Genomic DNA, 27,950 nt, shown 5'->3' with positions numbered 1-27,950 from the left:
CAGAGGTGTACAACAGGGTGGGAGCTTCCATTGGTTGGCCGCGGCTGGCTACTCTGTCCTATGCCGAGTGGGCCTATGGAGCGTTCGGAGACCTCGGGAGAAGGGACAGAGTCACTTTATTTATAGTCAGCGCAGTGGTCAGGTACTTCACGTGGAACGCACGAGTTTTAGTTTCGACGCAGAGTAAAATCCTCCGTGTAGACGAAGTTTATAGCAGCATCCTAGGTGCCCTGGTGAAGGTCCGTTCTCTGGAGTATGAAAGACTGGGTGCCCGGAGGGCGGCCCATCTCTGGAGGGGTTTCTCCTTCGGGGTGCCTTAGTCCGTTATTACTCCTATATCCTGGTGGTGGGCTGATGCCTTTTCACTGAAGAGTTTTGTTTTGAATTTCAGTCTCCTGAATAGAAGGTTTGCAAGCATCGAACTTGAGCCTTAAGTGGTGAGTACGTAGGTTATGTTCTGTAACGTTGGTTTATGTATATATTGTATATAGCGTAATGTATGTATTGTATATATTGTGTATAATAGAGGGTCTTAGTTAGGTTGGGTGGGGGGATTGGGGGGATGGGGGGTTTTCAACAGCGGTGATAAGAGACTGATCTGGCCTGGTCCAGGCCCCGCCTGGGGAAAAACTTTGGGGCCTGATCCTAGCTCGGAGAAATCCTGAACTTTGTGGCCAGAGCTGGATCAGGGGTGGTGGGATAGATAGAGTAGATGTGTGTTTTATATATAGTGTTAAAAAAAAAAAAAAAAAAATCCCCAAAAAAGGAAAAAATAAAAAAAATAAATAAATAAAAGGAAAAAATATATAAATATTGTTAATTTTCTATACTATGTTTGTAATCAGGTTTGTCGTAAGTGTGAATGTGGCGGTGTAAGGGGGAGGCTGTGAGGTAAGGCAGTGGGACCAGAGGGTATTAGGTGTGTCTTGTACAATATTCGGACTGGTGTCATATGTTTATATTGTATATAGTGTATATAGTATTGTATATAGGACGGTGTAAATGTAGTTCAGGGTTGTATATAATAGTGTGAATGGAGCTGGGTCGGGGGTTTTACATGATTTTATTTATTTATTATTTTAAGGGGGTGCTGGTGTAATTATTGTAATTTTGTTCCTTTTTCGGTTTTTTTTTTTTTTTTTTTTTTTTTTTTTTAGTTTTTAATTTCTTGTTTTCTTGTTTCTTTAATTTAATTTTCTTTTCCCGTTTTGTAGGTCGATAATTTCCCTTATTGTTTCCATTTCTGGTTTATTTCTTTGTGTTTGTGTCTGATTTTGTCATATTGTTTCTGATTGGAGTTTTTGTTCTATGTTTGTTCTGTTGTGTTTTATTTGTAACGTCGTGAAGGATTTTATAAAAATAAAAAAGACCTACAATCTATTACTCCCTGTTATCAGCCATTACTGGGGAGAGGAGACTGTAGGACAGGTGACTACAATCTATTACTTCCTGTTATCAGCCATTACTGGGGGGAGGTGACTGTAGGACAGGTGAGTACAATCTATTACTCCCTGTTATCAGCCATTACTGGGGAGAGGAGACTGTAGGACAGGTCCCTACAATCAGTCACACCCTGCTGAGAGCAGCACCTGTCTTGTGAGCTCCAGGACTTCAGCGGAGGAAGAGGAGGAGTGCGGTCTGTTGAGGGAGATCAGAGAGCTGGAGTCTCCTGTGGACCTGACCAGATTCTCCTTCGGGGAGGACGAGCCAGCGGAAGAGACCAAAAAGAGGAGGAAGACAAAAAAGATGACACAGGAGGTGGTGAGTTACAAATATGTACCAATGTCTGATGTTACACCTACCACCTCCTGTGTAAACCCCACCAAACCTAAAAGCACGGGCTCTGCAGTGGGTCTGGGGCATAGGCAAGGTGGGGAGAGGAGGAGGACGTCCGGCAATGCTGCCGTCTGTGCGGGGAACAGTGCAGGGGGTGAGGCTGTGGAGGTACTCACGGCGCCGGACATAGGGGACCCCGTGGAGTTTCCCTCCCTGCCTGCTGCGGCTAAGCCGGTTATCACCGGGGCCGAGGAGAGCAGGGGGGATGTCCACGCCGTTGCGAAAGGGGGACGGTGTGGGCAGACTCCATCCCTGCTCACTGCAGCTGAGCCGACGCCGGGGCTGTGGGGGGCAGGGCCGAGGAGCATGGTGCGGCGAAAGGGGGGCGTACTGTTGTGACAGGGGCGCAGTGCGCCTCAACAGAGGAGAGGAGGCGCGCAGCTGAGACAGAGCCACGGGAAAAAAGAAATACACAGCAAAAGCAGGGAACATCATCAGCAAGGAACACTGTGCGCTCTGCCGTGATGGGGGGACAGCATGCCCCTAAATGTGATACCAGCACCCCGAAGTCTGTGGCTACAGGGCAGGCAGCCCAGGACAATAAGGGGCACAGTGCTCCAAAAGAACGGCACAATGTCAGCACTGAGCCAATTAAAACGGGTTTGGTGCTGCACAGCTCCCCCGACCCAGCAGGTGTGAGTGCAGAGACTGCAGACACAAGGGAGGAGGGAATGGATGTGACTGTGGAAGGTGCAGAGAACAGTGGTAATGGGGTGAATGATGGGAGTAGTAGTGGAGTGAATAATGGGAGTTGTGGTGCCGCAAATGTTGGGAGTATTGGTGGAGTAAATGATGGGACAGGTGGTGGAGTGAATGATGGGAGTTGTGGTGCCGCAAATGATGGGAGTATTGCTGGAGTGAATGGTGGGAATAGTGGTGGAGTGAATGATGGGAGTTGTGGTGCCGCAAATGATGGGAGTATTGGTGGAGTGAATGAGGAGAGCAGCACTGGTGTTGGTGGAGGGGAAGTAGGTAGTGGTCCCACTGCCCCCCCAGCGGTGGCGAGGGCTTCAGCCCCTAGCTATTCGGGGGCTGTCACTGCTGGGGGTAGTAGTGCGCCCTTGTCTGGTGGCCCCGAGGACGGTGACTTGCAGCAGCGCTTCCTGGACGCCCTGAAGAAAGGGGAGAGTTCCATCAATGTAGAGGGGAGGGAGGTTGATCTGTCTTTCTGGATAGAGAGACACGGTCTTTCCGCCTTCCGAGATAGAGGGGCAGAGACTGTCTGGTCTCTGCCGACACCGGGGCAGAGGAGTAACCGTAGGAACGTGGCCCGTCTCCAGTGGGTAAGCAAGGATGCCTGTCCTGATCGGTCAAAGGTTGTTGAGCTCCTGCTGGGGATGGGCTTCGCGGCATACGACATCTTTGCCTTGATCCATCCCTATGGGACCTCCTACTTCGATGTCAGCTTCGTGAGACCGGAGGGCCTTGAGCTTTTTTGGTCTCGCCATGAGCTGGCTCGGGGTCGCCCCGAATGGCAAGGTTTCGTCCCTGTCGCAATATCCCGCCAGAACTCGGTCAGGAAGGTGACCGTTTTGACCAGTAATGAGTCACTTTCCTGCATGGACATCTCCACCTGGATTGGTCGATATGGCGACATCGTCGGCATTCCTGAGAAGACCCGCGACGACCATGGTATCTGGTCAGGGGCCTGGACCTTCATGGTGAAATTGAAGGTTTCAGGAAACACTGTTACCCATATACCTTCCTCTACATTTTTGGGGAGGGACAGGATCCTGATTTTCTACCAGGGGCAGCCTAAGGTCTGTCACAGGTGCGGCAGCCCCACACACTTCAGTGCGCAGTGTACCACCCAGAAGTGCGCACTGTGTGGGGACCTTGGCCATCTCGCTGCTACCTGTGGCAGGATTAGGTGTAACTTGTGTGGTGACCTCGGTCATCCATTCAGTCGCTGTCCGCGTTCCTTTGCCAATGCAGTCCTGAAAGCGGCGAGTGCGGGACAGGCGAAAGCCGGGACTAATCTTGCCGGTGAAGGGACCAGTAGGGGCGGAGGAGGCAGGGAACCGGTGAGGAGCAAGCTGCCGCCATCCAACATCAGGCGGCAGGAGCAACGCCATGGGAACAGGGGGCAGGGAGTAATGACCCTAAACCCTGACCCAGGTACTTCACTTGCAGCTGAGGATCCTAAAGACAGCGAATTGAGTGAGGAAGTCAGGAGACTTGAAAGGGAGGAGCAGGCAGACGCCATGTCCTCCCAGGAACCCTCATCCGGTGACAGTCTGGATGAGGGAGAGGGGGAATGGTCACAACAAAGGAAAAAGAGTAACCGGAAAACAACCAAGGGCAGGAGTGGGTCCGGGTCTCGAGCCTCCGCTCTGGAGTGCGACCCCTCTGATTCTCTGGCCCTGATCCAGGTGCCATTGGAAGGTCCAGCCGCCCCCCCTCTGGTGGATCTCTCCAACCGGTTCGGGGCCCTCCAGGACTCCCCTGCAGAGGGGGAGGACAGGGGCCCGGAGCCGGAGGTAGCGGACGGGGATGTTGGGGCTCAGGGGGTCGCTGAGTCTTCTTCTCAGGGAGCAATTAAAGGGCCCTCTGGGGGGGGGACTACCTCGGGACCACCAGACAAGGGCCAGAGTGTATGTAAGGAGAGAATGGATGAGTCTGTGTGTCTTAAGCGCACTAAAAGCTCATCATTGTCTGAGGAAGAGGGTGAAGCTGTTGGGGGTGGGAAGAAAAAGGCTATCTAATCCAATCAATCATGATGGCGGCACCCACACCGTTGACGCTGGCAACCATTAATGTTGCCAGCATAAAGTCAGAAGCGGCAAGGTACACGGCCTTTCATTTTCTCGGCCAACTTGATGCCGACATTTTGTTTTTGCAGGAGACCAGGTTGGCTGACCTATCAACCATGCATAAAGCAAGGAGGGAGTGGAGGCATGGGCCCTCCTACTGGTCTCTTGCGGCCGAGCCGTATAGCGGGGTGGCGGTCCTTTTTAAGACCGCAGCGGTTGAATGCAGACGATTAATTGAATTAGAAATGGGGAGATGCTTGATCCTAGATGTCTCCATGGGGGGACAGGAGCTTCGGCTCATTAACATCTACGGTCCCCAATCCAAGTGGGACCGCAAATGTCTCTTCTTGAAGATCAAACCTTTCTTATTTTCAAGTCGGCAGGTGGTCTTTGGAGGGGATTTCAACAACGTCACGAGACCCTGTGATAGAGGAGGTTCTGGGGACCGGCTGACTTATGATTGCGTCGCGCTAAACAGGATAGTAAGTGAGGCACGCCTAGTGGATGTCCACATCCGGCACAACACAGGCAGCACGGGATTCACCTTTTTTAGAGGTAGTCAGTGCAGGTCTAGGATAGATAGGTTTTATTTGAAGGAGGAAGCCGTCTCCTCGCCGTTGTCGGTTGTGGAGGTGGAGTTCTCCGACCACTGTTTGATTATGTTTTCTCTGAACGTTACAGAGACTCCTAGGATGGGAAGAGGTTATTGGAAGCTGAATTCATCACTCCTTGAGGAAGAAGCTGTAAGACGGTCTTTTGAGGATTTTCTTCAGAGCCAGGTACCGCTGCTGGGCCTAAGTAACACTAAGTCAGAGTGGTGGGAGATGTTCAAACATCGGGTGGCGAAATTCTTCCGGCAACTCTCGAACCTCAGAAGCCTGAACAGGGATCGCCTGTATCAGAGCCTGAGGAGGAGACTCGAGCATCTTGTCTCGACTGGAGGTAGCCGCGAGGAGATCTCCGGTGTGAAGTCCTTGCTGAAGAGGTGTCAGTACGATAGGCACGCATCTTTGGTTTTTGAGAGGGACTACGGGAAGTACTACTCGCCCGACCCTTACAGAAGCTGCAAGATGTCAGTGAATAGTAAGATAGTGACGGGGCTGATGGACAGTACGGGATCCTTGAAGAGGTCCAGATCAGGGATCTTGGAGGTCGTCAGTTCATACTACTCACACCTCTTGGGAAGGAGGGAACTGGATCGTGACAGGATGTCGGCTTTCCTGGCTGAAGCTGTTCCGGAGCCAGGGGCTGACCTCTCGCTGGACGTTTTGGCAGAAGCGATCAAAGAAGAGGAAGTGAGACTGGCGATCGATGGGCTCAGGCCCAAAAAATCACCAGGTCCGGATGGCTTAACATCCGAGTTCTTTAGGACCTTTAGGGACTCCTTGGTTCCCCTCTTGACTCAGGTGTTTAATGAGTGTCTCTCCTCGGGCACCCTGCCGAGATCATTAAGGAGGTCAGCTTTGATCATTTTTTCAAAGGGTAAGGATCCGTCACGCATTGAGAATTGGCGTCCCATAGCACTTCTCAATGTGGACAGGAAGGTTTTGGCTAAGATACTTTTCAACAGGCTGGTGAAGTTTGCGCCGCGGCTGCTTTCAGAGGCTCAGAACTGTTGCGTTCCTGGCCGTAGCACTTTCAGTGCTGTTCTGGGTGTCCGAGAGGCCGTGGAGCAAGGCAGGGCGGGCCTTTGGAAGGGGTTCCTGCTGACCCTGGATCAGGCAAAGGCTTTTGACCGGGTTGACCACGAGTACCTCTGGTCCACTCTTTTGAGGTACGGTCTGCCTGGGGGGTTTGTGGACTGGCTTAAGACCTTATACGCTGGGGCTGAGACTTTCCCTCTGGTAAATGGGTGGATTGGACAACCTTTCGGGGTAGGATCTGGTGTCCGTCAGGGCTGCCCTCTTAGCCCATTGCTGTACGCGTTTGCGATCGATCCCTTCCTCAGAAGGATCGAGTGTGGACCGTTGGCGGGGGTGGGGATGGGCGGGGTGGCGCCGGAGGCTATCCTGAGGGTAGTGGCCTACGCGGACGATGTCACCGTTTTTGTTTCTTCGCGAGAGGAGGCGATGGTGGTGATGTCAGAAGTGGAGAGCTACTCGGAGGCTTCCGGGTCCAAGGTCAACCAGGGCAAGTGTGAGAGTCTCTGGCTGGGAGGCGGGGATCCCGGGTTTGATCTTCCGGACACCCTCCCCGAACCCCAAGAACACGCCAAAGTCCTAGGCATCGAATTTGGTCAGGGTGATTACCCCACGAAAAACTGGGAAGGCAGAATCAAAGGTGTCGCTCAAAAAGTGGACCAATGGAAGGGTTGGTCTTTGACCCTGAGGGAAAGGGTTGGCCTGTGCAAAGCTTTCCTGCTCCCCTTACTAATCTACCTGGGCAGCGTCTGTGTCTTGCCAGAGCCTCTCTGGACTCGGGTCTACAGTCTGTTCTTTCAGATGTTATGGGGGAATAGACTGAACCTAGTCAAGCGGGAGGTCACTTACCGCACGAGGAGACTAGGGGGGTTGAATATGGTGAACCCCGTGGTGTTCCTAGTGAACACCTTTTTGAAGGTCAACGTGGCAAACCTCTGGAAAGAGAGGGCTCCTCCGTGGGTATTCTCCTGCAAGGGATGGTTTCAGCCTTTCTTCCAGGAATGGGAGACAGGGGGAAGATTGAAGGATCTTCGCACACCGCATGGGCATCTCCCGGCTTATGTTACCCCGGTTCTGAAGATGATGCGCCGGTGGGGTCTGGGAATGTGGGAGGTGAGGTCCCTACCGAGGAAACTCCTCGACATGCGGGTCTTGCTTTCGCATTTTCAGAGTCCATTGGTCCTCAAGGACTGCCCAAGTCGGGATCTAGAGGTTGGGTTGAGTTTGTTAAATTCTAATAGGATCCCCAAGAAGTACTGGGACTTGACTTGGCGCTGCTTCCAAGGTAAGTTGTATGTGAGGGACAATCTGAAGTACAGGAGCTCCGAGGACAGGAATTGCCCCCGTGAGGCTTGTGCTAACATGCTGGAAAGCATGGAGCACTTCCTGCTTCATTGTCCCTTTAATACAGAGGTGTACAACAGGGTGGGAGCTTCCATTGGTTGGCCGCGGCTGGCTACTCTGTCCTATCCCGAGTGGGCCTATGGAGCGTTCGGAGACCTCGGGAGAAGGGACAGAGTCACTTTATTTATAGTCAGCGCAGTGGTCAGGTACTTCACGTGGAACGCACGAGTTTTAGTTTCGACGCAGAGTAAAATCCTCCGTGTAGACGAAGTTTATAGCAGCATCCTAGGTGCCCTGGTGAAGGTCCATTCTCTGGAGTATGAAAGACTGGGTGCCCGGAGGGCGGCCCATCTCTGGAGGGGTTTCTCCTTCGGGGTGCCTTAGTCCGTTAGTACTCCTATATCCTGGTGGTGGGCTGATGCCTTTTCACTCTAGAGTTTTGTTTTGAATTTCAGTCTCCTGAATAGAAGGTTTGCAAGCATCGAACCTGAGCCTTAAGTGGTGAGTACGTAGGTTATGTTCTGTAATGTTGGTTTATGTATATATTGTATATAGCGTAAAGTATGTATTGTATATATTGTGTATAATAGAGGGTCTTAGTTAGGTTGGGTGGGGGGATGGGGGGTTTTCAACAGCGGTGATAAGAGACTGATCTGGCCTGGTCCAGGCCCCGCCTGGGGAAAAACTTTGGGGCCTGATCCTAGCTCGGAGAAATCCTGAACTTTGTGGCCAGAGCTGGATCAGGGGTGGTGGGATAGATAGAGTAGATGTGTGTTTTATATATAGTGTTAAAAAAAAAAAAAAAAAAAAAAAGGAAAAAAATAAAAAAAAATAAATAAAAGGAAAAATATATAAATATTGTTAATTTTCTATACTATGTTTGTAATTAGGTTTGTCGTAAGTGTGAATGTGGCGGTGTAAGGGGGAGGCTGTGAGGTAAGGCAGTGGGACCAGAGGGTATTAGGTGTGTCTTGTACAATATTCGGACTGGTGTCATATGTTTATATTGTATATAGTGTATATAGTATTGTATATAGGACGGTGTAAATGTAGTTCATGGGGTGTATATAATAGTGTGAATGGAGCTGGGTCGGGGGTTTTACATGATTTTATTTATTTATTATTTTAAGGGGGTGCTGGTGTAATTATTGTAATTTTGTTCCTTTTTCGTGTTTTTTTTTTTTTTTAGTTTTTAATTTCTTGTTTCTTTAATTTAATTTTTCTTTTCCCGTTTTGTAGGTCGAGAATTTCCCTTATTGTTTCCATTTCTGGTTTATTTCTTTGTGTTTGTGTCTGATTTTGTCATATTGTTTCTGATTGGAGTTTTTGTTCTATGTTTGTTCTGTTGTGTTCTATTTTGTAACGTCGTGAAGGATTTTATAATAATAAAAAAGACCTACAATCTATTACTCCCTGTTATCAGCCATTACTGGGGAGAGGAGACTGTAGGACAGGTGAGTACAATCTATTACTCCCTGTTATCAGCCATTACTGGGGAGAGGAGACTGTAGGACAGGTGACTACAATCTATTACTCCCTGTTATCAGCCATTACTGGGGAGAGGAGACTGTAGGACAGGTGAGTACAATCTATTACTCCCTGTTATCAGCCATTACTGGGGAGAGGAGACTGTAGGACAGGAGACTAAAATCTATTATTACACTTCTCAAATTACAATGTATTCTCCTCTTATTATGCTCCGGCACTTTTATAAGCTACAGATTTGTCGTCCCTTTAAGTCTGTCTTATATTTTGGTAGGTATATGTGCCGCTGCCTGCAGAGCTGATATGAAGCGTGTGGTGAAATTTCCATAAGACGTCTGCGACGACGCGGAGGATTACGTCCATTTTATCAGAAAACATTAGGTGAGGAGGGCATTTAATAAAACCGAGACAACTAGGGACAGCACCTTTAATATCCAGCCACTGCCGCTCATCTCCCTACATCCTGCGCTACAGTCGCTCCCTCCCTCCCCACCTGCCTATATTATAACCTTAACCCTTTCCTGGGGCCTGCAGCAATTAAATCTGTCCATGACGTCTCAGAATCGCCCCCACCCCTAGACTTCGCCGTCACTTTCGGCTCTGAAAGGATTAATGCTCCATGCGGTTGTAATGGGGAGATATCAATCTTTAGGATTTTTTTTCCTGTTGCACTAACACCTCCTGCCAGGTGTATGGTGGCATTAAATCCTACGAGGGTAATGGTGTGTGGCGAGAACGTGGGAAATAAATAACTCTCTGGATATATATGTATGTTCGCACTTTGAGCGGCTGCCAGCCAAACACAACAAGGCACAGGGTTTACAGCTGCACATGCACAATTTACAGGGGGCGCAGGTGCCGACCTCAGCGAGAATAAACATGGACCAACATGGCGACATTTTAGCATCAAACATCCCAAAACCAATGCAACGTGCTACAATGTAGACACTGTTCTCCAGCTTATCCCGGCTCTGGACTCCTTATAATACCCCATTACTATCAGCAAAAGAACCAACCCTTTGCACCCTTTTGCAAAATTTGGCACAATTTGGAAATCTTCTTATCTGCACCCACTCTAAATTAAAAAAGAAAAAAGGTCCCCCTTGGGGCACATGGCAAAAAATGACTGAAGCCAACGTGGTGCACAACTTGCATTGGCAGAATGCTGTGTCATTTGCAAATTTGCAAAATTGAATGCGTTTTCTGCAACTTCCAGGGATATGCACGTTTACTTTTTGGAATGTTTATTTTTTTTTCCTTTAGCCTTTTTTGTGTATCATGTTTTCAGTTTATTTTTTACTCTTTTTAAAAACTTTTTTTTTATAATATTGGTTGTATTATTATTATTACTGATATTACATTTTATTATTGTTTGCTTTAGTTTTTTGGCTTTCATTCTTTTTCTTATTGGTTACTTTTGCTTCTATAATATCATAGTTTTATTGTTTATTGCCTTACACTTTTGTTATTTTTTAAATTCTTACTTTTTATTTTGTGTTTTTCTCATTTGTTACTTCTCATTAGATCTTTTCTGTTTTTAGGGTTTTTTCATTGATATTTTTTATTTTCTATATGAATATATATATATATATATTTCATTCCAATATAGGTTGCGTTGCAATCAGCCGCCACATCCACAGTTTCTCAATGCCGTTGGCCCGTTATGCAAATGAGGAGGCAGGAAACATATTTCTAAATAGAAACGAATGTGCCGCTTCCACATTAAATAAATTGAAAGTATCAATGGACCTTGAACAATTTTGGCTGCACGCGGCAGTGGCGGAGGCCTGCAGCTTTTCTGTCATCTTCAAGCTCTCCCTAATGAGGCAGCGATCGACGTCGCCTTCAAAGCTGCGGCTGAGACAGGTAGGAGAAGTTGGGTTTGATCATGTATAATAATTAACAGCCAGCATAGGGTTAAAAAAGGTAACAAAGTAACTTCTAAATGAAAAGTAACAGAGCAGAACTCTGGAGCTCTGACCCGGGTGTGATCCTTCATCGATATTTCTGTACAATTTGAATTATTTCTGTTTTTTCTCTGTTCACATCCAATGCTGCATTCCACATTCTGCCAGGAGCGCCACCCCTCTGCTACACATGTGACTTAGGAGCTCTGTTCTGATTGGGTCATTCTCGTCTGGTAACAGGATAGAAGCAGGATTGTGGATGCAGCTTTGGATGTGACCAGAGTAGAAGATTTGATTCCCCCCCCCCCCATACTCTGCAGATTTCGGCACCGTTACCTGATGTTCTTTCCCAGGTGAACATCCAGCGTTGTTTCCCGGCCCACAATCTGAATCGTCGCTGATAAATCGCCCACTCCGTTACGACTTGATCTGCTCCGGCATAATGAAATTAAATTTGCGCTAGTCAGTAATTAACTGGCAGGGTCTTTGTTCTGCATGCTAATTAGAATACCTCCCATTGGACGATTACATGTCTCTGGAGCCGCTGGTTACAGATCGGCCGCGTTCAGCTTTAAAAGACGTCGCAAATTGCTATTTTCATCTCCAACAATGTTCTGCGTACGCGGCACATAATTACTCCAGGAAAATACGAGAGTAAATCCGTCCCCCCTCCCCCCCCCCACCGCCAGACTGGCGTCCCCCCGGAGAGACAGATTATTATAACTTTTTTATGAGTAATTATTATAATACTTTGCAGGATAATTGGCTGATGTGAACGGACGCAGCATGACAACCCGTGTTACCATCCGCTACCGGGAAAGCTGGAAATCTTATCCCGACTGTAGGAAAGCTGGGTGGGACCTGCGGCCATACTGGAGCCTCCCAGGAGGATTCTGGGTAATCATGTCTCCATCCCCCCCCATCGCCTTGCTGACTGTTTCAAATTCCGTGGGGTAATTAGATTGCGGGCAGCGTCCCCTCCTCCGTATATCCAGTTATCCCGCCAGCGCCGGTCCAGAGTAATATCTCCAGGAATATAAGTACCCCGGGGATGATACAATTATACACAGATTACGCTGCACAATTCGCTTTCAGTCGCCATTTATCTGACAGAAAATATCTGTATTTATTTCCAAGGACGCTGACAGTGACTGGGACTGTTCGGGGGTCTCCAGAGAACTGTGTGCTACCTTAGTGCCTGTATTTTGGAAATATTAAGCTCTGCGGCAGATTTCATTGCAGCCCCTTGTCTGCTTTTACAAATGGTGGCACATTGGGATTTGACACCAGGATTCAGTCTGGAGGCAATATGACTGCAATACTGACCCCCATCCCCCCAGGGGTAGAATTATCTCATAGGGACAAGCTGGGAATAAGACAGACATTAACGAGTCCCCAACAAAACTGGCATCAGGTCCCCTGTTATTAATCGATATGACAGGACACCTAAAAATACTGAGTCCTGAAAACTCATCAGCTTTCTAACAGACTTTGTGTTGCATTTACTCTTCATTTTCAATATATCTGCTTGCATTCAGTGAATGTGGCCTCATTGCTGTTTTGGGCAAACCCATCATGATCTGATACTTCTCGCAGCTAAGGGTTTGTTACAGTTGTATCCAGCCCAGACAATCCTTTGTGAGCGAAACACACATTAGTGTTACTGATCTCTCCCCTGTGTTGATAGTTGGTTACAATGTATCAGGATTACCCAAGACAGAAACAAAATGAACATATACCATGCTGTAAGCAGCTAAGTAAAAGCAATAGTGCACATAAATAAGGTAAGGTTCTTGGTAAACACTGTTTTTGATATAAAAAAAAAAAGCATTAAAACCAACCCTCCAACATCAAGGTGAACCACAACTGGGATGGTCCTAACCTCTAATATTAAAACCTTACCATGCATCAGAACCAGGTCCCAAACATGGACACACAGCTAGTGGGGAGCTTGTTAAATGTACGTAAATGTCACTATAAGGCTTGGTAAGGTTTTAATGTTAGAGGTTAGGACCATCCCGAATTTGGGTACACCTTGACGTTGGTAGGATGGCTTTTACCCTTTTTTAATCCCTTAGTAACAAAGACAATTTGGTACTTAATGACCAAGCTAATTTTTACAATTCTGACCACTGTCAATTTATGAAGTTATAGCTCTGGAATGCTTCAACGGATCCCCCTGATTCTGAGATTGTTTTTTGTGACATATTGTACTTAATGTTAGTGGTAACATTTCTTTAATATAACTTGCGTTTATTTATGGGGGGAAACGAAAATTTGGCAAAAATTGTGAAAATTTTGCAATTTTTCAAAATTTAGTTTTTGTGCCCTTAAATCAGAGAGTGGTGTCACACAAAATAGTTACTAAATAACATTTCCCACATGTCTACTTTACATCAGCACAATTTTGGAAACATATTTTTTTTGTTAGGACGTAATAAGGGTTAAAAGTTGACCAGCGATTTGTCTTTTTTTCAACAAAATTTACAAAACCATTTTTTTAGGGACCACATCACATTTGAAGTCACTTTGAGGGGTCTATATGATAGAAAATACCCAAAAGTGACACTATTCAAAAACTGCACCCCTCAAGGTGCTCAAAATCACATTCAAGAAGTTTATGAACCCTTCATGTGCTTTATGAGAACTAAAGCAATGTGGAAGGAAAAAATGAACATTTTACTTTTTTCACAAAAAATTTACTTTGGAACCAACCTTTTAATTTTCACAAGGGTATCAGGAGAAAATGGACCACAAAATTTGTTGTGCAGTTTCTGCTGAGTACGCCAATACCCCGTATGTGTGGGAAAGCCATTGTTTGGGAGCATGGCAGGGCAAAGAAGGGAGGGAGCACCGTTTGATGTTTTTAACACAAAATTTGCTGGAATCAATGGTGGCCTAATCCCAACACACCCCTAACCCTAATCCCAATCCTAACCATAACCCCAACACCACCCTAACCCCAACACCACAACCCGAACCCCAACATAATCCTGACCCCAACACAATCCTAGACGCAACCCTAGTCCCGACCCTAACACTAGCCCCGACCCTAACCCTAGCCCAAACCTAACAATAGCTCTAACCTTAGCCCCAACCCCAACCCTAATCCCAACCCTAACTCTAGCTATAAGCCCAACCATAACCCTAACCCGAGCCCCAACCCTATCCCTAATGGAAAAATTGAAATAAATACTTTTTTTATTTTATTAATTTTACGTAACTAATGGGTTGATAAATGGGGGTTTGATTTACTATTTTTTTTTTATTTTGATCACAATGATCAAAATGAACTAACAGGAAAAATCTCCTATTGTTGCCGGGTGCTGGCCGGCAGATCTCGGCGGGCGCATTGCGCATACACTTACTGTTTTCTTCCCGGAAGAAGATGCCAAAGGCCGGGTGACACTGCTGGAGGGACTGGGGGGCCTCGGGGGACCCCATTTCTCTCTCCTCCGATGTGCTAGATCATATCAGAGGACAGAGAAATAAATAGGAAATCAGACTTCTTTTTGCGGTTGCCGTTATTCTATGAATAACGGCGATCGAATCACTAGGGTCGGTAAAAACCGGGGGGGGGGGGGGAAGCTGAGACCCCGGAGATTTTTCTACGCTGGGGGTTGCTATAACCTAATTTCTCAGCGCTGTTAAAAGGTGGGGCTGAGGAATATGTACCCTTAACTGCTGCCGTTAAAAGGCGTATCAGTGGTTAAGGGGTTAATCAGTAACGGTGTTTACTAAGTACGCAATATGATTCCTTTTACTTATTTACTTATGGGTTTTGTCTGCTTTTTGGCCAGTATGAACATGCTCCTATTTTGCATGCATACCAACTTATACTCCAGTTCAATTTTTTTTTTCAGTTTAATGTGTCAGGATTGTCTGGACTGGAAAGAAGTGTAATAAACCCTGAGCTGCAAAGATTTGTGAATGAGTTTTCAGCTTGTCTGTCTAATAAGAATGTGTGCATCGAATGACAGCAAGCAGAGATGCTGAAAATGGTGTAAAAACAGAACACAAGCTTTTTATTAGCATAAAACTGTAAAATCCCTTTAACCCTATTGAGTTAAATTGTAAGGTTATGTTCACACTATCAATGTTTGGCCAGTATTTTACATCAGTATTTGTTCAGTATTTTACACCAGTATTTGTAAGCCAAAACAAGGAGAGGAAAAGTAGAATAGAAACCGTCACCACTTCTGTATTATCACCCACTCCTGGTTTAGTCTTATAAATACTGATGTAAAATACTGGCCAAATACTGAAGGTATAAACGTGGCCTAAGTTGTACTTAAAAGGAATCTGTCACCCCTTTTTTCGAATATGAACTGCCGGCACCGACATCAGGGGCTTATCTACAGCATTCTGTAATGCTGTAGATAAGCCCCCAATGTAACCTGAAAGATAAGAAAAACACGTTAGATTATACTCACCGGGAGGTGGCCTGGTCTTGGTCCGATGGGTTTTGCGGTCTGGCGCCTCCCTTCTTCTAACGGTGACGTCCTCTTCTTTGCTGCCTGCCGTGGCTCTGGCGCAGGCGCACTGCTCAGCCCTGTTGAGGGCAGAGCAGAATACTGCAGTACGCAGGCGCCGGACCTCTCCCATCATCTGCTCACTGCAGAACTCTGCTCTGCCCTCAACAGGGCAGAGCAGTGCGCCTGCGCAGGAGCCACGACAGGAAGGAAAGAAGAGGACGGCATCGTATGAAGATGGGAGGCACCAGACCCCCCCCCCTCTTTTTTCTTATCTTTCAGGTTACATCGGGGGCTTATCTACAGCATTACAGAATGCTGTAGATAAGCCCCTGATGTCGGTGCCTGCAGCTCATATTCGAAAAAAGGGGTGACAGATTCCCTTTAAGTCTCACCCAAAGCTGTATCTAGAATTTGACCTATTTCCTGTTCCTCTGAGCTCACGTCTCAGTGTCACCCCCGATGGTTCAATATCTGCACAGAGCATGCTCAGCTGTATTGAATGGTGAGAATAGTAGTGTCTGTGCCATGTACAAGGTGGGTGCAGCTTTGGATGTGACTGCAGTGTAAATCCTAATCTTACTTGAACTCCAAAAGCAAAGCCACGATTCGATTTGCAGGAAGGAAAATGTCAGCACTTAGTGCAATCTACGGCGACATTTGTGACTCCCCCACAGTCACTTAGTCTTCACTTTATCTCTCCCCATAACTTTTAAATGGGATGTGAAATAAGGGCGCCGAGACTTGTGCAATCACATATTTAGACACTGTAGATGACAAAATTGGCACTCAGGTCACTGCCAGGTATACGGTGTAACAAACCATTAGCTGAGAGAGCAGGACAGGCTTATCCACTGACAGCAAGCAGAGGGCTCATAAATGATGAGGAACTGAAAGAAAGTCATTTATAAAGCTGGTGATCTCTTTGTCCTGCAGAGAGGGAGAGTAACCCTGTATGACCGGTGTTCCGCTACCATTCTGTAATGGTCTCACAGATACTTTGGCATTTGCAAGTTCACAGGCCCAAGCGGGCTCCATCCCCTTCCCCAGATTGGGGTCTCTACTAAAAAACTACCCTTGCCTGCAGGAAATCAGGATTTACTATCACCTATATTCCCAATAACACCGCTATATAAGATATAATAATAATATAATATTGAAATATGTCACAAAGGAGGAGGAAAAAGACTGGGTATTTCAATGTATCTGCGCTGACCACACAAGGACAGAAATATTCTTGGAAGTTTTATTGTACCGACGCGTTTCGTGGCAAATCAGCCACTTCCTCAGGGCATTGGACACAGTGCATCACCAGCTCCTCCTCACTATGCTCTGCTCCATCGGCCTCAAGGACACCGTTCTTTCATGGTTCTCCTCCTACCTCTCTGACCGCTCCTTCACTGTACCTTTTGCTGGGTCTTCTTCCTCTCCCACTTACTATCGGTGTTCCTCAAGGTTCAGTCCTAAGCCCCCTCCTCTTCTCTATATACACCGCCCCTACTGGATAAACCATTAAAATTTTCTACAAAATCATGACCCTCGTAGCATCTGTTTACACAGCCTCCATGTTATTAATAGCCCTCTGTATCTGTACTGTACACACACTGTCTGGTCACCAATTCATTCCACATGATGTGAATACTCTATATATTATAGTGATGGCTGGACCGTACAATACAAGCACATTTTACCATTCGTGTCTCCCCTATTTCCTCATAGTATGTAAGCTTGCGAGTAGGGACCACAGTCCTCCTGGTATCTGTTAAATTATGTGTTACTCAGTAATGTATCTATTGTCTGTAGAATTCCCCACTGAAATGTAAAGCGCTGCGGCAAATGTTGGCGCTATAAAAATAAAATTAATTTTATTATTATTCCATGGCCTCCAAAGAGAATGAGGTCCCAAACGCCCACATACAGAATGATGTTCCCACATTATTTCACCTACACAGCATGATTGCTACCACTGTGCCCTGCACAGTGATGGTCCCTCCACTGTAGAATGGTATCCACAGGCTCCACACAGTATGATGGTTCTCACACAGTACTACACATGGTATAAAGGTTACTCCACAGACCCCCACACAGTATGATTCCCGCCCCACAAAGTATGATGGAGCCCCAATATACTGTAGTATAATTGTCCCCCACCGCCCAGTAAGATGGTTTCCACAACCCCAATACAGTAACACACATTGATAGTCACTAATGTCCCCCATACAGCATGATGGCCTCCACAGCCCTCCAAAGTTTGGTGATTTCCCCACATAGCAAGATAGGATCCACAACCCTCCATACAGTATGATGGTTCCTCCACGCAGGATGATGGTCCCACCTCAGGATGCCACACAGTATGATGATCTACACAGCCCTCACATAGTATGATGGTCACCCACAGCCCCCATATAGTATGAGGGTTCCTCTAAAAGCCCCAATATAGTATGATGGTCACTCATAGCCCCCATATAGTATGAAGGTCTCCCTCACAGCCTCAATACAGTATGATGGTCTCCCACAGCCCCCATATAGTATGAAGGTCCCCCTCACAGCCCCAATACAGTATGATGGTCTCCCACAGCCTCCCATATAGTATGAAGGTCCCCCCTCACAGCCTCATTACAGTATGATGGTCCCCCTCACAGCCACAATAAAGTATAATGGTGCCCTACAGCCCACATATAGTATGATTAACCCCTTTACAGCTCCCATACAGTATGATGGTCCCCTTTGCAGCCCCAATACTGTATGATGGCTGCTGTAATGGTAATGTAAAATATGATGTAAGACTCCCTGGATTTATCAAATTGCAGAATCTTCTATTTACACTCTGAACTATGCTATGGCAGTGTGGGGGGCTTGATCCCCCCCCCTTCCTTTCCTTAGCTTGTCACACATTGCAGCCTCTGCTTGCATCTGCATTCACAGCTGTAACACGACACCAGCTCTTTCCTGTCTCCCCCCCTCCTCACTGCAAGGAATATTAATTAGCCAGGAAAGGATTTCCCTTTGTCCTCAACATGTGAGTGTATATAAGTGTGGGAAATATTAAAGAAGCCGTACCTCGGACCCCGTCCGTGACAGAAATATGAAAATTACATATTGGGACGTGCGTCGATCGGGCTTCACTACAGTGGTTCTTGCTAAATTCTAGCATCAATAGAACCAGAGAAACTGAGTTTTCCTGAACAGAGGTGAATAAGCAGCTAGTGTTTGATGTCATTACAAAGCTAATTAAGATGACTGATGGTTCTGCCAATATTCTGCTAGGTTCTCAAGCCCAGATATGATGATTATAAGTTTTCAGAACCCAAATCTGTACTTTGAAAGAGGGGAGGACCGTCAACAGCCAGCCCCTTTGGTGATGTCACAAGCCCAGATTTATAAGTCTGCAACTGAGCCCCCCCCGGTCAGTTGCTGCTTGCGAGCTGTGCCACAAGACTTCATTCATGAACTATGATGTCTTGCTCCACCCCCGCATGGTTCTGCCTGAAATGATCTAAGCAATATGTAAGTGTATCTCTCTGCTTTTAAATCCCTTTTATTTGCAGTCGTATTGTACATATTTTAATTGTCTCATTTCGTATAGCCTTTTTATCATCTGTAAACACTGCCCATCTTTTGGGAATAAACTATAACATTTATTAGTTCCGCCTCCTTGCTCTGTGACGAATGTACATGTGCCTGAAGTAATTACACTACTAATTTGGGGTTTGCTACAGACCCTCTTAATTAAATTATTGATTAAGGGAATCGTTAGCTGGTGGCAGTGAAATGTGGTCCCGGTTGGGTGGGTGAAGCTGGCAGCGACGGAAGGGGTTTTATAAGCTTTTGTGTGGCTGCGGCCAGAGCATTTATAATTCCCTCTCTGCAGCACTCCTAACAGCCAGTCCACAGTGAGCGGCCCATCCAGTGACCAATTATCCCAGGTGTAGTTCCCTGACTGACCTGAGGGTAAGGGAGGCGCCGGAGAGCTGCAAGTTCCAAAGTGGAACTGGAAAGTGGGATATACATAAATCCCGACAGCTTGTAACATATTGTGGCAGTGGTGGGATACCTAAAATAAACCCCGCTAGCTTGCTGTCTTTTATCACATGGTGCCAGCGGTGGGATAATTAAAATAAGCCCCCTGTGCCTGTGATAGCCGTGTGCGGCCAAAGGTCACATCCCCTGGTCCATGACATATTGGTGGTACCAGGTGGGATCGTGACAGCTGCTCACAATATTATGGGCGCCACAGCTCACAAAAAAACCCTTTATACTCATCTGATCCAGCCTCCGCGTCCACCACAGCTGCCGTCACCTGTGTCGCACCAGCCTCCAGCAGTCCGCGTGCTGAAAGTGTCCTGTGGCCTGCCGGAGTATTTGACGGAGTAGAGGCTTCATACTCTGCCACAGCTAATAACAGTATTGGCGTCCTGAGGACGTCTATACCATTAAGAGCTGCAATTGATGCGGCTCATGGCTGGACTGCCCATCTGACATTTGCCAACGGCCAGTCCAGACCTGGTTGCAGGTGATATGATTGTGAGCTCTGCAGGCGAGGAGTGATCTCCTGGGCACCTGGCACCTCGGTTTGTTCTCCGGATGATGGGTTTTGTGTGATTTCCCCGCCGCCTGGATGATGAAGAGGACGAAGAAGATCCCAGGAGAAACATCAGGTTTTATTTCCATAGTAACAAAGGTATACAAGTCAGCGAGATCAATATTCAGCTGAGACAGTGAGAGAAGAGAGAGGAAGGTAGACGCCGAGAAGTGCCAGAGGCTGACGCAGCACAGCAGCGTATCACAGCTTAGATACATGATCGGGGGAAACAATGGAAACTCACAGTACAGAAATACACAGAAGCAAAACAGTCCACCGTATCTAATCCTATAGTGTGATACTGTTTTCTTATCCTGTGTGATACTCTCTGCTGAGCTGTGTATCTAATCCTATCCTGTGTGATATATTGTATGTCTACTGGGTCATGAATCAAATCTTATCATGTGTGATACTGTCTGCTGAGCTGCTGTATTTAAAGGCCCCTTTACATTTAGCGATGCACCAGCGATCCGACCAGCGATCCGACCCGGTCAGGATTGCTGGTGCATCGCTAAATGATCGCTAGTGAGCTGTCACACAGGCAGACCTCACAGCGCTGCAGCAGCGACGCAGCGCACGATACTCACCTTTCACACACAGCGATCCTGACGTCCTCCCGCCCGCCTCCACGCGTCGCTCGTCGGCGCCAGCAGGAAGCCCAGCAGGAAGCGCCCGACGAGAAATGGAGCCGGACATTCTCGCGCGATCAGCGATGGACAGCGGGGGAGCCGGTCGGAGGTAAGTATCACACATAGCGATATCGCTAGCGATATCGCTATAATGTCACAAAATCGGTGACGTTATAGCGATATCGCTAGCGATATCGCTATGTGTAAAACCCACTTAAGTCTAACACATAATTAGGACCAGTCTTTGCTGCCCATCCATATTTTGTAGTGACAGCAGAAGGAACAGATGCCGTCTGACAGTAGGAGGAGCGGCTGTTGGGAGGAGGGGCGTCTGACGGTAGGAGGAGGGCTGTTGGGAGGAGGGGTGACTGTCATCTGACAGTAAGAGGAGCAGCTGTCGGGAGGAGGGGCGGCTGTCATCTGACAGTAGAAGGAGGGCTGCTGGAAGAAGGGGCGGCTGTCATCTGACGGTAGGAGGAGAGGCTGGGGAGAAGCGGCAGCTATTATCTGACAGGAGGAGTGGCTGTCGGGAGGGGGGACGGCTGTCATCTGATGGTAGGAGGAGCGGCTGTTGGGATAAGGAGCAGCTGTTGGGAGAAGGGGCAGCTGGCGTCTAACAGTAGGAAGGGCAGCTGTTTATTGGCAGGAGCAGCTGTCATTTGTTGAGAGAAGGGGATGGCTGTAGGGAGGAGGGGTGGATGTCGTCTGATGGAAGCGTGAGGGGCTCAGGGCGGTAGTCATGGGCAAGGGCTGCTGTTCTCCCACACACTGGCACCCCACAAGTAAAAAGTGTCATGTCTATCATGTTGTTTGGGTGAAATGTATAGCACTCACTTTTGCGTTGGATGTCTCAACTGGTTCCACTATCCCGGATTCAGGTGCCACCACACATTGGGCGACAGACTCCATGTCCATTTTTAACATATTAACTTTACTCAACAAATTCAAAGGTTCCATGGCAGTTACAGTACCGCATGTGTCCACTTTTCAGCCTGAGCTCTCCTTGAGCCTGAGCTCTTCCTGGCCCACTTCTCTGTCCTAGATTCTCATCCACCTCCTCTTTCTGGGAGATAAAAAGGTACCTGCTTCCATACCTAGTTGGGGCCATTGGCCCCAGATATCCCAGGAAAGATCTCTGAAAGTAGTAGGGCCATCCACTTGTTGCTCCCCAAAACTCCTGTGCTTTTACGTACTACTCGGCCCACCGGCCTAATCTAACTTTCCTCTGTCACTTGTCTTATCTCCAATTCTATCCCTGTCTGACTCCCTAAAACCAGGATGTGTCCCTATTATATCTATTTCTACTCCTCCCAACTGGGAAAATCCCTAATGCCTTAACAGTTTCTTTGCAAAACTTATTTTACTTACTGTACTAGTAGTGTGCCTGTAAGGGAGGGACAGGACTGTAGTCGTGACCTGAGATACTGTAACATCTATGTCCAGTCCTTCCCATAAAGAAAACTGTATTCTTCTTTTCAACATACCTGCATCTCCAAATCCAGCCTTCCCTAGGCACTTCCCAGGCGACGACGGTCCCTCCTTCAGGCAACCCCCAGTAATGAAGACACAGTCCAGGTTAACTTGAACATTCTCTTTACTTATTACTTCACATGTTACATCCACAGTTGGCACATCATGATATTCACTTGTTTCCTCAACTTTCCCTGCTTGGCTGTCGCTTCTGTGCAGTACATGCCCGGACCATCCTAGACTGCTCCCTAGTTCCTTCCTGGCCTGATCTCGCCATGATGACAATTCCTTCTGCCTGTTTCGCCCCAGACTCAAAATCATCAGTCACCAGGTTTGGTTGCCTCTGGTAAAGCATCCGGCCCATCTGTACCATGCTTGTCGAAGCTCGAACTTCCTTCAACTCCTCACTCCAACCGACTCCTACCCTAAAGGCATCCGCCCAGGCGATGAGTCGCCACATCTTTCCTTCCCTGTTCTGGCCCACTGCAATGATGCACAGTGGCCGTGGATAAGGTGGGCTGCAGCGCTTTAACGGTACGTGGCTGCCGAGCTGTTCAGGCCTATAGCCTATGTGGACACTTGGGCACCCTGGCCCTGTCTGACCTAACTTCCTAGATACTTCTGTCTTACTTCTCGGCAGCCCCTCCTACACTTAACCCTCTATAAACATCCTATACCCTATACCTACAGTGCCCACTAGTATGCCCCCATCTAGTGGCCCAAAACAGAACTACACATACCCTATGTATAGAAACTATAATACTAAAGTGCCCTCCTCTAATGTCCCCAAAAGGATTCACATTACTTACCCGACACTGTAAATGAACATCAGTCACATTGCATTATTTACAGTATAACACTGAGAAACACAACTTAATACAGTTTTCCAAAGGATGGTAACACATATATAAATGTGGCAGTACCAAAAATGTAAGCGGTAATACATATTTCTATGTAGCAGTACCGCAAGCATCTATCATAGACATTATCAACATCAGAATGTGTACAGATACAACAGATAAAAGACAATGAGAAGAAGGGAAGCAAGGAGGTAATTCTATCTCATCCCCTTACATGCCCTCTACTGCACTATACCCAATCATGTCCTAATCTGTGAACCCTATGCTAATATAATAATTCCTCTTCCCAATACTTTCCCTATTCTTATCATAATACACATATGCATACTGAACATGAGTCATCACATAAAACCAGTATCAAAATATATAAACATTCTACAGAGTCATCCACATTATAACTAAAGTGTACCTTTTTTATCAACAAGGGATGAAGGGGATAGATTGACCCGGGCATACCCTTACAGAAGGAGTGGCTATCATCTGACGGTAGGAGGATCAGCTATGTTTTTTGGGAGGAGCACCCATTGGTCGGGAGAAGGGGAAGGCTGTCGTCTGACAGAAGGAGGATTGGCTGTTTTTTTTCGGGAGGAGCACTCATCGGTCAGGACTAGAGGGAGGCTGTCGGGAGGAGGGGAGGCTGTCATAAGACGATAGGAGGAGAAGTTATTGGGAGGAGGGGCGGCCATTGTCCGATGGTAGGAGGAGCAGCTGTTAGGAAGAGTGACGGCTGTCGTCTGACGGTAGTAGGAGTGACTGTTAGGAGGAGGGGCGGCTGTCGTCGGACAGTAGGAAGTGCGCCTGTTGGAAGGGAGGGTGGCTCTAATCTGATGGTAGGAGGGTCGGCTGTCATTTGTCGGGAGGAGCACCCTTCATCTGTCGGGAGAAGGGGGCTGCTGTCGGGAGGAGGAGAGGCTGTCGTCTGACGGTAGGAGAAGCGGCTGTTGGAAGGAGCACCCGTCGTCTGTAGCAGGGTTCACCAACTCCAGTCCTCAAGGCCCACCAACAGATCATGTTTTCAGGATTTCCTTTGTATTGCACAGGTGAAGCAATTATCATCTGAGCAATACAAAGGAAATCCTGAAAACATGATCTCTTGGTGGGCCTTGAGGACTGGAGTTGGGGAACCCTGGTCTGTAGGGAGGAGGGGAGGCTGTCATCTAACAGTAGAAGGAGCAGACGTTTGGGCGGACGGGTGGCTGTCTGACGGTAGGAGCGTTCCTGTGGATGCAGCTTTGGATGTGATTAGAGTACTGGAGGTCTCACATGCAGGAACTTGAAATATTTTGTAGTATCTGCAAAGTGACTCAGGCAGCAGACCCTGAACAAGCAGTGGAAAGAGCATTACATGGATGTCAATGGCGAGGGCGTCCAGAGCGACTGTGGCGGGGGCACAGGAGAGGAGGGCACAGGGGGAGGACACACATATTTATAGACAACAAAGAGAACTAAAGCAAAGATTCACAGGGACAAAGACAGAGCATGAAAGAGAGACAGACAGGCCGTCCGCAGCACAGCCCACACTGCTGGCAGCGACAAAGCGCTATAAATATACATGGCCAGATAATAGAAGCATCTAATGTCATTAACGGGGTCATAGGTCGCTGCATCAAACCCCACGACAGCCAGAATTATTCACGAGCCACCGGGAAAGAGCAAATATGGGAAGAACCCCTGATAAGAGAAGACAAGCTGTATCCACAGGCTGAGATATACTGGCTTTGCAATCATTATCACACACAATGGAATTAGATACACTGACTTAGCAGAGTATCACACAAGATCTCCGCAAACAGTATCACATATGATGGGCTTAAATACACAGCTCAGTAGACTGTATCATACATAAAAGGATTAGATACACAGCTCAGCAGATAGCATCATATATGACACTATTAGGGCCACAATCAGAGCATTACTGCCCTTACTGGCATATAGAGCCCGGGGAGGATGGGGGCCCATTCCCCACAAGTGGGCAAGGATGTATAACATTATTACTGTAGGGTCTAATTAAGGGATATTATTACTGTGGGGGAGGGGAGGGGGTCCTATTACTGGACAGGATGACACTGTCTCTTTTTTTCTTCATGTGGGGCAGTGTAGAAGTTGGGGAAAAATTGGGGAATGTGCTCTAGATAACTGTGTTATTTTCTTCAGAGACGAGTCCTGGCTGGAAGAAATGATGGCGGTCTGCGCTGGATGAAGAAAAATGCAAAGATGAATATCTTCAACTAGAGACATCCCTGGTGAGTCAGTGTGTGTTACCTGTTCACTGACACTATACACTGTACACTATATACAGAGCTCCTGTGTAAAATCTCACTGGTGATCCCTGTATCACTTGTACACTATATGCAGAGCTCCTGTGTATAATGTCACTGGTGATCCCTGTATTACCTCTGCACTATATGCAGAGCTCCTGTGTATGTAACTGATGATCCCTGTATTGCCTATACACTGACACTATATACAGAGTTCCTGTGTATAATGTCTCTGGTGAGTCACTATTGCCTGTACACTGACACTACACACTGTGTACTATGTATGGAACACCTGTGTATAATGTCACTTATAGTAATATTAATATTGAGGGTTTTTTTTTGTTAATGATCAGTATTGTAGTATTCAGTCACTATGTGGTGGTAATATGCTGTCCATTCATGGTTTGCCGGTATTTGTCCCTTGCATGTGGTATTATTGGGTCACTATGTGGTGGTAATATGTGGTCTGGTCATGGTGTGGTCGTATTTCTCTCTTGCATGTAGTATTATTGGTTATTTAAAAAATATATGTGACTAATTTCCTTAAACAATGAATATAAATATACCTGAAAAGAGTATTGGATATTTTAAGAAACGTTTAATAGGTTAGAGTAGAGTAGGGCCCTGCCGAAAGAGTCTACCTTGATGACCTACAAGGCCATCTATAACCTGTTTCCTCCATATATCTCTGAACTAATCTCCCGATATCTTCCCTCACGTAATCTCCAGTCCTCCCAAGACCTCCTTCTCTCCTCCACACTTATTCGCTCCTCACCCAACCGCCTCCAAGATGTCTCCCGAATATCCCCCATCCTCTGGAATTCTTTACTGCAACACGCCCGACTATCAACCACATACGGATCTTTCAGATGGAACCTGAAAACCCACCTCTTCAGGAAAGCTTACAGCCTACAATGACCCCGCTGCCTCCTCACCACTACCAGAGCTTCCGCCTCACCATCACAAAAGCTGCTGCAACCCCCCAACCTACTGTCTCTTTCGCCATCATCCTGTAGAATGTAAGTCCACAAGGGCAGGGTCCTCTTTCCCTTCTGTATCAGTCTGTCATTGTAAGTTTGTTTACTGTAAGTGATATCTGTAATTTATATGTAACCCCTTCTCATGTGCAGCACCATGGAACCAATGGTGCTATATAAATAAATGATGATAATAATTGTGACGTGTGCTGTGATAACAAATCGGTCACGTCCGAGAGTGGACCCTCTGGATCGCGGCACTGGCGCTCCCAGGGGTGAGCGTGCCAGGTGGTGCCGACCCCCATACAGGGGCCGTTAGGGGCAGACCCTAGGAAGACAGAAGCCGCGACTGCTAGAACCAAGAGGGGCGGCTCGAAGGACTGAGAGGAGGGTGCCGGACTGAGAACTGGAGTATAGGACTGGGCACTGGAGTACAGGACGGAGACATGGAGTGCAGGACGGAGACACGAAGCACAGGACTGGGCAGTGGAGTGTAGGACTGGGCACTGGAGCACAGGACGGAGGCACGGAGTACAGGAGGGAGGCACGGAGTACAGGACTGGGCAGAGGAGTGTAGGACTGGGCACTGGAGCACAGGACGGAGGCACGGAGTACAGGAGGGAGGCACGGAGTACAGGACTGGGCAGAGGAGTGTAGGGAGTGAGAAGGGGAGAAACCCCTAAACACCCAGGCCAGGATACCGTACGGGAAGTCCACACGATAATCAGGCGTCTCCACCACGTTGGAGACGCCTGATATACCCTGTGCTGACGGCTGATTGGGCGCCTAGGCTTGTGGGTGGGCGCTCCAGGGTTAAGAGACCTGGAGAGTGCGCGCCCGTGGCCTAAGGCGCCCGCAGGAAGCAGGCACGCGCCGGACAGGGAAGGAGGAGGAGGCGGGCACCGAGCGGGGAGGCGAGCGCCGGTAAGTATAGGCGGCGGCAGGCCCCGCCGCTGCTGGGGCGGCGGCGGCTACCGCCGCCAACGTGACAATAATAATGTGGTGGTGGTGGCTTAAAAAATGTTTTGGCAAAAACAAAAGCTGATGGCTATGAATGTGTTATGGTGTTCAATGGGAAGCGTTACTGTGTGATTAGTGAGGACGTGAGGCAAAAGTTGAGATTTTCCAAGAGTGGGCAGTGGGACAATGGAAGGGTGGAGGTGGAGCCTGGGTGTATTCTCAAGAAGGCACAAATATTTTACCAGTATGGGGCGCTGAAATTCCTGGTGGCAGCCCTGGACAGTATCATACATGATAGCACACAATATAACACATGATGTGATTAGCTACACAGCTCAATAGACAGTATCACAGTTGATAGGCTGAGTTATACCTGCTCAGCAGATCATATCACACATACAGTTAAGTTCAGAAAGTTGTGGACAGTGACACAAGTTTTGGCATTTTATCTGTTTACCAAAACATATTCAAGATACAGTTATATAAACAATATGGGCTTAAATTGCTAAATCTCAGCTTTAATTTGTGGGTATTCACATCCTAACTGAAGTAAGTATTTAAGAATTACAGCTCTTTAGTATGTAACTGCCTCTTTTTAAAGGGAACCAAACTAAGGCTGGCTTCACAATAGCGTTGTGTAGCACTGCATATGGCAGCCTACTTCCTTCCTCCGTTAAGCCACTGCCGCACCTCTTCCTTCAGCTCTGCCTACGTCTGCATGCATCCTGTGTACCCTATGTTTAACATTGGGTAAGCAGGCCATACGGATGTATGCTG

At 47.4% G+C, this 27,950-nt stretch overlaps 1 long non-coding RNA gene across 2 annotated transcripts; it reads left to right on the top strand.

Annotated features, from left to right (window-relative positions):
* Positions 1-1,542: 1,542 nt before the first annotated feature.
* Positions 1,543-26,427, top strand: LOC141059807 (uncharacterized). 2 transcript variants are annotated; one of them, XR_012222599.1, is made up of 4 exons: positions 1,543-1,761; positions 9,333-9,439; positions 25,133-25,221; positions 25,966-26,427. It is a non-coding gene; the product is annotated as an uncharacterized lncRNA (long non-coding RNA). The 2 variants fall into 2 exon arrangements; XR_012222600.1 differs by lacking the exons at positions 1,543-1,761; positions 9,333-9,439 and adding an exon at positions 21,420-23,903 and having other exon boundaries at positions 25,966-26,426.
* Positions 26,428-27,950: the final 1,523 nt, after the last annotated feature.

The sequence above is a fragment of the Dendrobates tinctorius genome, unplaced genomic scaffold, assembly GCF_039654945.1.
Source record: "Dendrobates tinctorius isolate UK_male_01 unplaced genomic scaffold, ASM3965494v1 ptg000231l, whole genome shotgun sequence".
NCBI lineage: Eukaryota > Metazoa > Chordata > Amphibia > Anura > Dendrobatidae > Dendrobates > Dendrobates tinctorius.
This window is presented reverse-complemented; position numbering and strand designations above follow the sequence as displayed.